We start from the raw sequence: 17,142 nt of genomic DNA on the forward strand, positions 1-17,142 counted from the left end.
CTCACATACTAGGTCTCCTCCCGTGTCTTAACAGACCCACTGTTCCTCCACTTTCTCTCCTGACCTCTTAACACAGGTTTTCAGATTACATGTTACAGAGAAATTATTAGTTTGTCCATTACCAACAATTTCTTAGGAATTCTTCATAAACCTTGGGTTAAGTAACTTGGCTGTAAATATTAATATTTATACTAATGTATGGTGATATTGAAAAAAGACTATAGTGGGTTCTAGACTAATCAGGGGGATCACTGCATGAATTATATGCATATAAATGTCTAACCACTGTGCTATACATCTGAAACTAATATACAATAATACTGAATATCAACTGTAGCTGAAAAGTTCATTTTAAAAAGACTATAAAATATTAGTGAAGACACTCTCAGATGTCATCTTTCTTACCTGTGACTATGACTGTTAGCCACCCTTTCCTGGTCTTGGTTCCACAGCTGTGAAATCATGATGCACCTGATTGCGTGAGGTCTTATAAAGATTCAGTGAGATAGTGCAAGGGAAGCATGCATCACAGAGCCTAACATATAAAATGCCCAGAAGATATCTGCTATCATTAAAATAAAATTGTCTGGAAGCATCTTACCTGCCTGAAGATCAGCGATGGCTATACCGTTGTTAGTTTGGAGTTTCTTTGATTTCCTATGTCTCACCTAGTAGAGTATATTTTCAAAAACTATTCTGAAAATCACCAGTGCTCATGTCAGTCATAGAACAGGAAGACTTTTGAGACAGGAAATATGAGCGTTGTATCCTGTGTTTGGTATGGTGTCCTCCTCTCACCCTTTGATCGCCAAAGGGTCAAAGACCAAATTTTCCAGTGTGGCAACCAAGACCACCCCCAATCTACTTTCTCCAGCTTCAATTCTAATTTCTCCTCTGCATGAATATTTATGTTAAGAAGATGGCTCCTCCAATGTTCCTGTACCTGTTCATTTACTCCTTGATCCAAGGAAACTTCAGCCACAGGGACCTTTATGAAATGGAAGACCTGATGTTGTCCCTGTGAGTCAGACGGGAAGCTGTTGGAAAGTCTAGAGCAGAAGAAAATTCAAAGCCTTTGCGATCATCTACAAGACTCCGTAGCAAAAGAGGACATACAGATGGCCAATAGACATATGAAAAGATGCTCAATGCCCCTAACCATCAGAGAAATGCAAATTAAAATCATAATGAGATGTCATCTCACACCTGTCAGAATGGTAATCATCACTAAAGCAACAAACAAACAAGTGTTGGGGAGGATGTGGAGAAAAGGGAACCCTTGTGCGTTGTTTGTGAGATTGTAAATTGGTGCAGCCACGATGGAAAACAGTTTGGAGATTCCTCAAAAAATTAAAAATAGAATTACCTATGATCCAGCAATTCCACTTCTGGGCATTTATCTGAAGAAATCCAAAACACTAATTTGAAAAGATATAAGCACCCGTATGGTTCATTGTAGCACTATTTACAATAACCAAGATATGGAAGCAACCTAAGTGCCCATGGAAAGACGACTGGACAAAGAAGAAGTGGTACATATATATAACAGAATATTACTCAGCCATAAAAAAGAATGGAATCTCACCATCTGCGACAACATGGATGGACCTAGAGGGTATGAAGGTAAGTGAAGTAAGTCAGACAGAGAAAGACAAACCCATATGATGTCACCTGCAGGTGGAGTCTGAAGAACAAAATAAATGAACAAGCGAAACAGAAACAGAGTCATAGATACAGAGAACAAGCTGATGGTTGCCAGGTGGAAGGGGAGTGTGGCAAGCTGGATGACAAAGGTGGAGGGAGAAAGTAAAATTGGCAGTTACAGAATAGTCACGGGGATGTAAAGTATAGCACAGGGAAGCTAGTCAATAACATGGTAATTACTCTGTATAGTGACAGGTGGGTACTAAACTTTTCAGGGGGATCACTTCGTAAATTATATAAATGTCTAACCACTATGATACACACCTGCAACTAATATAAAATAATATTGAAGGTCAACTGTAATTGAAAAAGAAAAGGCTCCATAGAACCTGACTCTGCTGCCTGTTGGGTCTCACTTCCCACCTCTCTCCTCTTCACTTCTTCTACTCCAGCCATACTGGCCTCCTTTCTTTTCTCAAACTCAACAAGAATACGGTACCTCAGAGCCTCTGGATTTCCTCTTCCTTTTTCCTATAAATACCTCATCCCCAGGTTTCCACATGGCTCCCTCCTCTTTTTCCGTTGGGTGTCTGGTGAAATGTCAGAGAGGCTGTTTCCCTCACATACTATATAGAATAACCACATTTCCTTCGTCCCTTTCTGTCCTCTTACACTATGTTCTTTCGGTAGCACATTTCACACTGGATAAGTCTATACTTGTTTTTGAATGTATTCTATAAGGTCCATGAAAGCAGGAAGTTTGTCTTATTTGACTGTCATTGCCCAGAAGAGTGCTTTGAGCACTACTACCCATTATTACCTCAGAATGGCGGGAGCCCCCACCTGCCTCTAGAATTTCCTCTTGTCTAGAGTTCCCTGCCTTTGAGTTGAAATTTGGCTCAAATTTCTGGAACCAGTTCAAATCTACGATCTTGTTGAGTCCTTAAATGAACATCTCAGCCTATATTGGTCACTTGCTCCCCTAAATCACTGGAGAAATAGAAATCTTCCCTGTCCGTGGTGATCAGCGGTCTCGTATGTTCAGAGTGGTGCATTCGGTTACGTGAGATGGGTTCTGGAGTCAAGTTGTCTGGCATCAAATCTTGGCTTGGCCATTAATGAGTTAGGTGACCTACTCAGCCCATCTCTGTGTCATCCCCTGACCTGTCAGAGAGGACAATGCCAGTGTCTGCCTCATGAGTTTGTTGTAAGGATTAAATGAGTTACATTCATCAAAGTACCACTCCTGGTACATAGTAGGTACTCAGTCAACGTTTGCATTTATTTTTGTCACCTATATAAACTGTGCTCCAGTTAGATCAAAAAGCTCTGTTCTTTGTCTGCCCCATAACGTATGGCAGAGTCTTCCACACAGCAGGTGCTCAATAACTCTGTTGACTTTTGGTAAAATTATATCCCAAAAGAAATGTCAGAAGAAATGTTTAGAAAATTATACCAAAACAGTTATCTTCGTAAAGCTGTTTGGGGCCTCAGAAAGGATAAAGGAGAATCTCAAAAGGAACCTCTGCACACTCACTCAGGAAACACTTTCCAAGCGTTTATTATAGGCCAGAGACTGTGCCTGATGCCCTAATGATGCAGCAATGCAAAAGGCATGCTTTCTTTTCTTAAGGGCTTTGTGGGGACAGATATGGGAACCCATAGTTGTAACACATGTGTAAAGGGCTGCAAGGGGTGTGTGTGCAAAGTGTTATAGTGCCACAAGGGTCAGTTCTGGATGGGGATGTACTGGATAGTTACGTTTTTCAGGTTGACTCAGGTAACCTATATTTCTATTTCTGTGTGTGCTGCACGACTGATTTTGAAAACGAGAATGGTGTTAAAATTGAAAATGGAATAAGGTCCCTGGGGAACAGGAGCAGAAGTGGTTTAGGGAGAATATACTGAAACCGATTAAAACAAGAAGCACAGATTGAACAAAAAGCATTGATTTCTTTAGGTTTTACTATAATCTAAAAACACTGTCCCAAGGATAACACATCGAATAAGACTTAGAATTTCTCCCCTTATTTTTCTAGCATGTTGTTAATGAAGAAATGTGCTTCTGTGCTCAATGGTCTTTTATTACAAAATTGTAAAGATGGCAGAAAATTGTAGAGTAGCTGGCCAGGGCCATCTTGCCTCCAGCTCCTTGGTCATGCTATTACTCTCACCTGTCTGCTCTGACCCGTCTTAGATTTCTATTTCCTCTGGCAATGTCTTTCAAAGAGAAAAGCAGAATTAAAATAATTTTCTGACAAATATAAGCTTACCATGTAATTCTAACCAATGCTTGTAGGAGATAGAAGAAAATGTTTGCAGCTCTTACTGTGAATTTACCAGATTCCAATTCCAGTTTTCTATTTACCACTGTACACATGTGCCTGGTGTGCCCACTGTAAACTTAGATCAATACAAGACCAATACACAAAACTCAATTGCATTTTTGTACACTAGCGATGAACAGTTTGAAAATGAAGTTAAGGAAACAATTCCATTTATAGTAGCATCAAGAAAATTAAAATAACTTAGGAATGAATTTAACAGAGGAAATAAAAGATTGTAAAACTATATAACATTGTTGAGAAAACTGAAGATCTAAATAAATGGAAAGATATGTATCAGAAGACTTAATATTGTTAAGATGACTATACTTTCAAAATTGATCTATGGAGCCAACATAATCCCCATCAAAATCCCAGAAGATTTCTTTGAAGAAATTGATAAGCCAAGAATGAACTTTATATGGAAATTCAAGAGACCCAGATTAGCCAAAACAATCCTGAAAAAGAGCAACGAAGTTGAAGAAATTACATGTTTCGATTTCAAAACTTTCTACAAATATACAGTAATCAAGACAGCAGGGCTCTGGCATAAGAATGGATATACAGAAAAATGGAAGAGAATCAAAAGAAAAAAAAAGAACCTCTTATGTTTATCATCAATTGATTTTGACAAGACATTTCAATGAGTAAAGAATAATCTTTTCAACAAAGGTTCTGGGACAAATGGATATACACATGCAAAAGAATGAAGTTGGAGCCCCTACCTTATACCATGTATAAAAATTAGCTCAAAATCTATTAGACCTAAATGTAACAGCTGAGACTATAAAAATGACATCACAACCCACCTTTAATTAATATTCCATATCAGCCCAATTATAAACTAAAGCATGTCTCTTAGAATTGATAATCTTGTTTTTTTTCTCCTTCATGTCACCTACACAAGTTCAATCCTTCTCCTACTGAACAGCCCTTTTTTGAAAATGGTTTTCATGTCTCTGTCAGTGTTCACTTTTCCATGCCAAGCATCTCGATGTCTTTCATTTTTGTCTTAGGTTTTCCATTTATGTTCCTGAGCCATTTTCCTACTTCTCTCTTAAAGTATGGTGTACAGAGGTCCAAGCCAGGCTACTCCAAGCCTGGCTGTCCTAGGCACCTTGAAAATAGGTTCTTACTTACTTTTCCCAACCAGACTTTAAGTTAGGCAACATTTTACAAATAACAAAATTGAGCTCAGAGAGGTTAAGATCTTGTCCAAGGTCACACAGCTGTGAAGTGACAGACTCAGGACTTGAAACCATGTTTAGTTTTATTTATGACTACTGAATTAATTAATAGACTAGGAATGCCCCATTTTTCTCAACATTGCAGGCAAACAAGAATATACTACATAGGCTGAAAGGATCCTACTGAAGAACTAAAATTCTCCTAGTGGTTGGAGGCTGTAAATCTTTGGGATGGAAGTTAGTCTGAGGCCAACTTTTTGTCATAATTAGAAATCCTTAACATTTCAGAGGGGCTCTTTGTTTGCTGAGCTGGCTACTCTTTCTCAAAAGTGAAAAGCAAATCTTTCATTTATTTTATTCTGTTTTTCTTACCACAGTGAGGTAGTGTCTGGGTGAGAACATTCCTTCATTTCTTGTTCCTTCTCCCAGAACACCCTTTCACAGAATGACTTTAAACTCTGGCATTTTTTTTTTTTTAAACTGAAAAACACTTGGCAGTTATTTTGATGAGAGCATAAAATTTGCTTTTATGCTGAAAGATATTTTTTTCCAAAAAACTCTTCTAGACTGAACGAACTATGTGGCAGTGGGTTGAGAATGAAAAACGTGTAGCTGCCCTCGATTTGCAGGTCTGTGCCCTGTGACTGCAAGCACTGTCCCATGCAGGGGGTGGCCACAGCCTTTTGTAGACAGTGGGCCGCTGGCCACTGAAGGGATAAAGCCAGCTTTATTTTAATGAGGCAGCTGGTACCAGGGCTGCCCCAAGTCCAGCTATGACAACAAACAGGACTGTGGAAAACAGAATACAAATGACAGCCTTCTTCCAAAGACGTCCCAGAATTCCCTGGGTGGTGAGTCAGTGCCCTCCTCCCAATGCAGGAGATGGTGACCCAAGGAGTACTTGTCTGGGAGGCGACTCTTGGTTCCTATTTTTATTCTCAAAATGAAAAGTGAGGAACTGACGGCTCAATGAAGAACAGTGGAGGCAGGTCTACGCAGCAATGTCTCACTTCTCCAACACGCAGTTCTGCTGGAAGTGGAAGCAAACCCAGCACCAAGCAAACACTCATTTTGCAACTTTGTACACACCATCTCTGATCATGATACCCCTGGTGGGAATTAGTCATAACCACATTTTTATATATATATCTGACCTGAATATTTTGCATTTAAATGTGAATATATTATATCCCGATGTGAATATTGAATATATACACACACATCTGTGTATTCAAGTATTTTACACATAAAAAGGTCAAATCCTTTTCATTTGTAATAGTCATTTGTGGTAACTAATTGTAATCGCATCATATATACATGTATATTTTTATATGTATATATTTATATATAAAATATTGAATATATCCATATGTATGTATATATAAAACATACACTTTATGTAATATAATAATATAAGTATATAATAATATAAATAAATATGTATATGTACATAAATATGTGTTCAAATATCTTATAATTGAAAAGGTCAAATATTTAGAAGCAGACTTGGAATTTGAGCCCAGACCTGTGTCATTCCGTGCATTTGCCACTTTGTCGCATAGTCTCACCATAGAATAGAAGATATATTCTCTTCCATAATCCCATTAGATTTCCTAGTATATCATAGAGTGAAAGAAACAGCTATGTTTTAATTGGGGACATTTTTTTCTTTTTCTTTCTAAGCCTCTTGACCATTAATAAGAGGAAGGTAACATCTCATCTGCTTAGTGCCTTTGCCTGACTCCACTCATTTATTCCCTCAACAATTATTTCCTGAACACAGGGGGTCATTTCCTAGGGGCTGTGGGTACAGCAGTGACAGTGGGAACAAGGCCCTGCCCTGTGGACCCTGGATTCTCGTGAGAGGGAGGGATAATACAATGGAGCCGATAATGCTTTTACAATATGGTGGGAGTTGGCACTAAATCCTTTGAAGAAAAAGAAAGCAGAGTAAGGGGTGTGGCTACAGACAGAGTGTGGCTGCATAGGTCAGGGGTCAGGCACTGCTCCTTGGCACAGTGGCGTTTGAGCAGACTGTGAATGAAATGAAAATGCGTACCACACAGGTGTCGGAGAGCATCCTCCAGGCAGACACCCATCAGTATCGCTTAAGGAAATTTCCCTGTAAAGGAACATTCCTATTTTAAGCATCAGTGTGTTTTTAAGGACTTCACTGTACTTGGGGCAGTCTGTCCAGTGAATGACACTGCGTACCACGAGGGTACAATGCCTGCTCCCCATTACAGCCTGACCCACAGAACTGAGCTTAACCCGGTGACTGGGGAAATCCTTGTAACATGGACTGTTCTAGGGTGGGCCTGACTTTTCTGTAAAGAGCCACAAAAGAAATAGTGTAGGCTGCACAGGGCATGGGTCTCTTCCACAGCTGCTCAGCTTTTCCATGCTAACTGAATTTGTCTGTGATCCAATATGTAACTTTATTTACAGAACAGGCTGCAGGCTCGATTTGGCCTGTGGGCCTGGTTTATCGACTCCTCCTCCAGAGTGAACCCCTCAGCGGCCATTTGAGGTCTGGATGGATGTCTGCCTTCACATGAAAGGCACCCAACTGCTAGGCTTGTTGGTGACTTTCTGTCTTCTTGTCATCCCTCTTCAATCTCCACTGTCACTTCCTGCTTCCTGCTTCAGCATGTCCGAGACCCCTAATTTGGTGCTTCCTCTGTGCCGTGGGCTGGTCAATCCATAATCATGCATTAGACTCATTCCTAAATCAAGAGTAAATATGTTCTCAAGAGAAAATGAGTAAAGGGGCAAAGGAAAGATGCAAGTCAGCTCTGTGGGTAATGGGCTATGCTTCTGAGCACGAAATTTCTGGAGGGTATTCTGCAGGCTGGGCAAAGCCCTCTATCTGCCTTTTGTTTCCTGTGTCTTAGCTACTCTGGGTAAGGTAAATGAGACGGCACCATAGAATAAAACCTCAGATAATTGGATTTTATTCACCAAAGCCTCCAAATAGCTATTAGATTTTGTTTTTCTACACAGATTAATTTTTATGAGAACAAAACAAATATCCACAACCAATGAGTTACTACTGTGAATTGGTTGAGTTTTTAGTAAATGGAGTCTTTTCTCCAATACTGCGGTGCCATAAATTAATACAATTGAGATTGGTGTGAAGATGACCGCTGGCATAGCAGGATCTTGGGTGGCACTTCAGACTGGCCTTTGGTGTCACATAGGGGTGTCATTGGGCTGTCACAATGCACAACCATGCAGGGGACTGTTCACAACTCATCTGAACCAACATGGCGTCCCTGGAAGGAACAGTAATTGAAAACCAAGACTGAGCAGTCCTTTGACCTTTGGCAAACACCAATTCTGAGTCACAATCTCGTTATCTACAACGTGGAGAAGGCAACATCTACTTCCTGGGCATTTGGGGGAAAACTCAGTGAAGCAAAGTATGTGAAAACGCCTTGCACTATGCCAAGTACTCAGTAGGCGCTTCATAAATGAGATTTCCTTCCCACTGGATGCATGAACAGACTAATGCATGCAAAGCAATAAATCATAAAGAAATTACTTTCAGAAAATTATATTCAAACCACAGAAAATTAGGGGAAATAGGTTTGAAATCTTTTCCACTACAAAGCTAGAAGCAATGGAGTTTTCTTATTTATTTCAGTTATCCACAGATTTGTTTGTTTGTTTGTTTGTTTCCTATCACCCTCTGACATCTCTTGTCCTCATGTCCCGAAAAGAACTTCTTTCCCCAAGGCATCTTCCTTGTTGACGCTGGCCTGCAATAACTTTGAAGAATATCTTTCACTACACTCATGATATTTTTAGGTGATGAGAACATACCGTGAAAGAAAACTATGGAAAACAGTAATACAACTACTTGGACGTTAAAGATTTTATGAGAACACATGGGTCAGCATTCTGAATACCACATTTCCAAAACACAAATCTGGTCGTGCTATCAAGCCCCTCCCTAGCCTAGAAATTAGCTTTCAGGTCACGATCCATTTTATCTCACAAAGCCCATCCCCACTTGCTTTTCAGGAACGCTGTCTCTGATTACTCTCACCCACTTTCCCCTAACACAGTTGAGAGACACAGAACCTTGGACTTTCGTTTTTCTCCCTGCCACACCTGGATGTCTGTGTTATTACAGCAGTGGGAGGTAGAGGGCTACAACACTAGGTGTCTTTGTCTCTGAACCAAATTGTTAGGTCTTGGATTGCAGAGAGGGTACCTCTATCTTAATTCATCTTTGACTCCAGAGTCTAGTACATTAAGCAGGATTCAGTAGGCAAAGCAATAATGTTTGTTGAATGAATGTTTGATTCATGGTAGCTGTTAAATGCGGCCTCATCATTACTCTACTGACTCCTGATCTTGTTCTGGGTATAAATCTTTAAATAAATTTCTGGAATTTTCCTCCTTTTCTTTCATTAAGTTCATTTATTCTTTTCTCCTATATAATTCAAATAAATTTGGCTATCTGGTTTCTCAATTCATAGGAAAGTAAAAGATAAATCAAAACATGGCATTCTTTAGAATAGAAAGCTTAAGCATGAAAGTTTACTTTTACTCCCTTTTAAGAAGGAAGGGGGAGAAGAAAGTGGGAAGCAGGGGGCACCTCCCTTGTCTTAATCACATTCTACCTGACAGGCTCTGCACAAGGTACCTAAAGTGGGCGACGCCATGATGAGGTTACCCCATATGAAGAAACTGAAGGTGGGAGAGGTGAGCTACTGACCAGCGATCACCCAGCTCACAGGTGTCAGAGCTGGGATGTGAACCCCGCATGGGGTTCCAAACGGTGCGTGTGTGTTGTACATGTGTTTCACCCATGATGCTGAAAAGGAAATAACATTGGAGAACAGGGGAAGAAAAACAGATGTTTTTGAGTCTAGAGAATTATTTTTGACCATGGGTTTTATAAAATCCCAGGTTTCCAAGGAAAATGATCATGAAGTTTCTTGCTGGAATTTCGGTGTTGGAATAAGTTTCAGAGGTTGGTTAAACTCCTGATCCTAGAAAAAGTCCATTTAGACTAAGACTTCTGAAGCTAGTTCTCATTACAGGTCTCGAAACGATGTCTCTTCCTTGATATGTCTTTAGGTTAGTCCCCAGGGACAACCAGAAGCCACAGGAGAAAGCGGACGTGGGGCTTTGCCCTTCGTCAATGTTCTCACTTTGAGTCCCTCACAGCAAAAAGGAAAACGCCTAGTGCAGAAAAAATTTGGCAGTATTGCTCACACAGTTTAATCAGACCATATCATTGTTATTTCATTTCAATTCTTGATATCAGTGGTGTTCCTTAAAACAGAAAATTGTAAATTCCAAGCTATAAAATCGATCGAGTTTTCTGCCATTTCTTTCAGTTGGCATTTAATAACTGGACTAAGGTAATCTCCAACATATGATTGAATTCAACCCATGCTGTTGAGAAATTGAAAGTATAATCTACTTGGCAGGTTAAAAAAAGAGTCCACTTTCACTATGCGGGTACATGAAGTAGAATGGGAGCCGAATTCATCTTTTTGAGTCAGCACTATTTTTAAATGTTATGCTAAGCCTTGGGGGGAGGGGGTGGATACAGAAAAGAGCACATGATACTTTAGAAAGCTTATAGAGGGAGACAGGCATTGTCGAATGCAATACCTTATTTAAATACAAATGTAGTTGTTTGATGGATTGAAATGATAAAGGGAGGGATGTATAAATTCTGTCTAGAAGATGCATTGAAGGTTTTGCTAAGACGAGGATGCCTTATCAAGGTTTTGAATAACGTGCAGGACTTTTCCAGTTGTGTAAGGGCATGGAGAGAGGGATTCAAGCAGGGGGAATGAAGTGCGAAAGTACATGGACACGAATGGGCGTGGTGGGTGAGGAAAGGTAAACGAACGGAGCAGTGCTACAGTCTGAAGGGCACGGGGAGGAAAGGCAGGAGGGTGGGCTGCTATACAAGAGATGAGATGGGGAGAAAGGAGTCAATGGCTATGATGGTGGGACAGAAGCAGACGCCATAAAACAGTAGGGTGCCTAGGACATATTAAAACTTGCCTCACACTAGTTTATTGCTTTAGAGTGATTTAGCTAAATAACCTATTAGAAAATCTTAAAACATTTTTAATTAATTTCAAAAGGCACAGTGAATGCTTTCCCATATTCCCTATCTGAATATTAATCCCCACTCATTGTTCTTAAGTCTCAGAATAAATACAGATGCTTTAAATCCTGGATTGCTGAAGTTAACATTTTTTTTTCCTAGGAGAAGGCGGAGAATAAAAAAGGGAAAAGACTCAACCCTGTTAAATCCTACCTCTAATTAAAATTAGGAGCGGATTTAAATTAATATCCAGAAATAAGCCAACAGCTCAAAGAAATGAATACAAATGTTAGGAAATGATTATGTTTTCCAGCAAATATCACTGATACTTTCTAAATACATCTGCTTCAGACTGGAATGACAAAGGAAGGGATGGCTCAGGGTGGGGGCTGAGTAAAGATACTGAAATTCTTGAGACTTTATTTCAAAAACCTATCTTCCAGGGACCCCAAAACGAACAAAAATTAAACGCACGGCCTCAGGAGTATCCCTGCACTTCCTCTCCATGTGTGTAAAAGGTCTCTTTTAAAAAGTGCTCAAGATATTTACAAACCTGGCAGGAATTCTGGGGACAACCTAACGATTTCTGTTATTAAGGCCCTGACCCATTTGCAAACTTTGAGTCAACACACACATTGGAATTGTGTGCCAGGAGTCCTGAGGGTAAGCCATTTCTTCTCCTGGTGCCTCAGTTCTCCCTTCTGTAAAATGGAAACAGCATTGTCATGAGGTACTTGAGGGGGCATCTATGTACACACACTGTGAAAGGGACACCGGCTCTCACTTGATGCCATCATGCTGCAGGGGAGAGGACCTTGGTTGTCCCCTCCCAGTTCCTTTGGACTCCCACATGCCTTCCTTAGCTCACGTTCCTCACCCCCTGTAGCTCTACTCTGGTTCCTTCTCCATCCTGCTGAGCTATTATCGTACATAAATGTCTTCACACACCTCCGTTGATCAAAATCTTTCATTGACTCCCTGTTGACTGTAGAATAAACTGTCACATCCCCTAGCTCTGCAGTCATGATGGAACCCAGCATATCTTTCCGAAAATGGGCTGTTTGTCTCGCAGTTTCTAGTGACTGGACCGTGCCAAGCTATCCCTTTGGGTGTTCTCACTCCCTGGCCGATAGTTCATTCTGCTGTTTCTTACTCCATGAAAACAAACATACAAAACACCTCTGCAGACGACTCCCTGAGAGTCAGGTGCCCCTTCTCTTTCCTCCCATCTAAGTGACCGTCCACCTTTGACTGTGGACTCCTTGAGAAAGGACCCATGTTCTATCACTCTTTGTCTTCAGAGCTGAGTTTAGAGTGCGGCATGAAGCCCATGTTTGATAAATGATTGTTAGATTCGATTATCCAGGCTGGCTGTCAACCATTCTGAGAAACACATGAGTGCCCTCTCTCGTCTTCTCCTGGCAACTCTGAGCGGCTTTAACCCAGCTCAGCAGGGGGTGGGGCCAGTTCATTTTGTCTCAGCATCTGCAGGCCTGTGATAGGGGGTGGCAAGGACAGTCATTCAGAGGAAGTGCCTCGGACTCACAGAAGGCCACACACACGGGCTGCCACACACACACAGGCACACACACACACACACACACACACACACACACACACACACACACACGGGCTGCCCACAGACCCTGGGGATTTTTACCTCAGGAGCTGCGAGTCTGTGGGAACAGAGTCCCAGAGAGCAGTTTCTAGGCTCTCAGCCTCACGTGGAAAGGTGTTGGCTTGGTTATTAGATGCCCATCAGCTGTGATCAGATGGCCGTCCGCTGTGTCTGGGTGACCATCAGCAGTTACTGGTTAGTCATTAGCCACTAATATAACTACCGTGGCTACGCTAAGGGGTTGGTGGGTGGGTTGGTTGGTTGGCAAGGGAAGCGGATGGCGGGTTGCAACTAGCAAGTGGGGTTAGCAAGCGTGGATGGCGGGTTGCAGATCGTGTGGATACTTCATTTTGTGTCTTACCAGGCCGCCAGTGAGACTGGGGTGCAGGAAGGCCCCTTGTTGGGGTACTGGCGGATGTTTGCTTTTGTGTCTTGACCAGCCGCCAGCTAGAATATAGTGGTATGACTCCCCTATCCATGGCTCCGTGGGTGTTCCTTTTTTGGCCTTACCATGTCCTGTGTTCTTATGTGGGGAGCGGGAGCTGAGACCCTGCATGACAGAGTCATTGTGGCAAAAGCATTTCCCAACACTTCTTTCAGGAGAAAGAGACTGTTTTACATAAGAGTGACTTTGGTCGCACTTCAAACATGCGATTCTGAGAAAAAAGAAAAATCAGGAACTTCTCTTTAAAGGCTTTCCCATTCTTCCCTGCTTCTCTACACTCAATCCAGTGCTTTTCTGCCCCAGGAGGCTGTGGGATCAGGACACCTCTCTTTCTGAACCTCTGCAGCGCTCCCAACTGCCTGTGGTGTGTAGAGTCTAATGCAAACCTACTCACTTCTCACCCACAGCCAATTTTGGCTTCAGGTCTCATAACTACCCTTTTCCCTCCACGCCAACTCAAAATGTACTCACCTGCACCAATTTTACTCAGCATTCCACCAATTTGTAACCCTAATATTCTCCCTAGCATCTAATCTCTAGCAGTAGCATGAAAAGAGGAGAGTACACAGGCATTAAAATTAATATGTATTGAGGCAGGAACTGTCTTGCAGCCTTTTGAAACCCGTAAGGCAGGTACACTTTACCAGCTTTTACGAAAGAGGAAACTAAGCCCCAAAGGAAAAATAGCTTACTCATTTCTCAGGAGTCCTGAGTTATTAGGGCGAGGTCAGCTCTGAACCTGAATCCCACTTTTCCACCATACTACAATACATTTGGTCCTTTCTTCAAATGACCCCAAAATACACCTGCTTCAGGAAGACACGACCAGTTACAAATGTAAGTCAAAGCCCAGAAAAAAGAATTTGTGGTGAAGAAGCAATTTAAGGCTCAGCGACAAGTTGTTTCCTCTGCCATTCTGATTTATCACGCTTTTAGCTTTTCTTGGGTTATTTCTGCTTAGTGAAACGTCAATATCTTTATGCTCCACTCTTTTATTAAATATATTAAACAGGGGAATTGAATTCACAAAATGTACTTGAAAAGTACAAATGCTCTGCAAACAGAGGCAGTATTAGAATTATATCACTGTTATGAGTTTTTCTCTTGCTATAGTTAGTGGGTTTGTTGCTACGTCTAATCTGACTGTTTTATTACACACATAGATTTGATGGAGCCTGCTAATTCCCCAATATCCATTTGTTTCTTCCTTTGTTTTGATGGAACTTTGGGTGTTTGTTCCGTGGCAATGTTTTCAGCTAAAAAGTGCATTTCCCATTGTGGGGACAGAACCCCAAAAAGCAGTTTCCAGCCTCTCGGCCTCACATAGAAAGCTGCTGGCTCAGGTAGTAAATGGCCATCAACTGCGATTGGATGGCCATCAGCTGTGGCTCGTTGGCCGTCAGCTGTAACCAGTGAGCCACTGGCCACTAATATAACTGCTGTGGCTACGCTAGCAGAAAATGGGGGCTAGCAAGAAGATGGGGGCTGAGCCTGCAAGTGGAGCAATGAGGGTTGAGAATTGTGTGGCTCCTGTTTCCTGTTTCTCCAACCCAGCCACCAGCGAGAATATAATGGTATGACTCCCCTACTTATGGCTCCGTGGGTGTTCCTTTTTGGCCTCACCATGTCCTGCGTTCTTATGTGGGGAGCAGGACCAGAGACCCCGCAGGCCTCCCTGCACAACACCCATTTTCCCTAGTGAATGGGAATGACCATGTGACCCAATTTGGGGCAACTTTAATACAAGCAGAAATCTGTGGCTGGCCTCTTATGACTGATCCTTAAATAGTGGCCGTGGCTGGTCAGTACCTATTTTTCCACTGTCCTTTACTTACTTGTTTGTCTGGCATGTAGACATAATGATTGGACTGGAGTATCTTTGACCACGGGAATAATATCAACATACCCACAATAAGTTCATCGCCAACATCCCTGAGCCAATAAACCAAAACCCAAGACACTTATTCTTGAATTTCTTGTTAAGTAAGAAAAATATAAACCCCTAACTTGTTTAAGCCACCATTACATGGATTTTCTGTTGTATGATGCTAAGCTCAATCCTTGGGTGACACGGTCATCGAAAGGAAGCAAATTATATTGTGAAAGTCCTGGGCCAGAACTCTTAAGATCTCTTAACCGATCTTCAGCTGCATTTTCCCCTATCAAGTCTCTACATTTCAGCCAGAGGGGTCTTTCCACGGCCTTGTTTAAAGTCCTCCAGCAGATTTTCATTGTCCTGAGGATAAAGTCCCAAGCACTTGTTGTAATTAAAAGTCCCTCTTAGGTCTGGCCCCTGCCTACCTCCCGGCCCCATCACTACTCTCATTGCTGCTCGCTCTCCCCTGCTTCAATACATCACCTGGTCCTTTGGCTTTACCTTCTGATATGCTGCTCCGTTTACTGGCAGCATTCTCCCCCAGCATGACTCCCTCTTTAAATATCAGAATAAATGGAACACTGCTTACAAATCCCTTCTAGACTGGCTCCTTTCATGCCACTGTGACAACTTGCAATTACTTTCCCGCTGTGTTGCCCACTACACACTAGACTCACTGAGAGTAGGGGCTGCGTCTGTCTTGTTTAGTGTCACATCCCCAGTATTTAGTGTAGTGCTTGGTGTAAAGCAGGCACTCAGTCATCATATGAGGGTAAACTTGAGTGAGTTTTCTGTATTTCTCAGAGTTTGCTTCTGGGAGAAACCAAAATTAAAGTCTTAAGTGCAAATAATTGATTTGGAAGGTGATCCCAGGGAAAAAAAAAAAGATGGGAAGGTGGGTAAGCCAGGGAGAGAAGGAAAGGAAGTTATGAGGGTGAGTGTTAACAAGCGATGTCTTACAGTGGGCACTGTGGGCAGCAGCTCATCCCACGGAGGAAGTCTGAGAGACAGCATCCCACACTTCTCAGCGTTGTCTCGCCCGAGGGCCCAGGGAGCTGGGACGTGAAGCCAGCAGCCCCCACCAGGCCTTGGTGGGGTGACAGTCACTGCCCAGCATTACTGGCCTACCTGGCATGCAGACAGTGCTCAAGGATGGTACGCGCTGAGGGGTAAGAACGGGCACTCATGATGTGCCACAGCCATACGCGCCTCTCAGCCAAGGCTCTTCTTCCACAGAACAGACATGATGACTACCTGGAGTGTTTCTGCAGATGGAATGAATTATTGACTCCAGTGGGACCGTGACTCTTCTGATAAAGCATTAGTCAAATAACATTGTTCCACGTGGTTTTATTGCCCTTGGAGTGGGAGCGTCTGTTTCTTCCTAGATTAAAATTGTAACATCTTTTTTTCTTTTTTTTCTTAAATCAGGAGCCACGTAGAGCCCTGCCAAATCAGGACAGAAAGCCTGGTGGGGATGACGAGAGAGGCATCACTGCGTACCAATTCGTGGTTGTAACAAATGGGAAAGGGGCTAGCGCAGGGCCTGCGCTGAGAAGCGGTGGGCACCGTGGGCAGAGGTAGGGCCGCTCAGCCAAGTAGCTGTATTCTCTTTTCTGCCAAGATGTAAACGTGGCGGGGAACCCGGGCAGGCATCGACCTCTTCTCATCTATAAAATAGGGATGTAATTCCTGTTATGCATATTTATTAAAAAGATTTATCTGGCAGTTGGCAAAGATGAAAGAATTAAGAAAAGGAAGATAGTACAGAAATAAGGATTTGGGTCAGATTCTCTGGGCTCCTATGCCAGCTCCACCACATTCAGAACATCCCTTAACCTAGACTTCAGTTTTCTCATCTGTTTAAAGGGCGTGATGATAGTATTGCTTCATTATGTTATTTTAAGGATGAATGACGCACATAAAAGCAGTTGCTGGTATTGAGAAAACACTCAATAAAGATTAG

This window comes from Rhinolophus sinicus, linkage group LG02 (genome assembly GCF_036562045.2).
Source record: "Rhinolophus sinicus isolate RSC01 linkage group LG02, ASM3656204v1, whole genome shotgun sequence".
In the NCBI taxonomy this organism is placed as follows: Eukaryota; Metazoa; Chordata; class Mammalia; order Chiroptera; family Rhinolophidae; genus Rhinolophus; species Rhinolophus sinicus.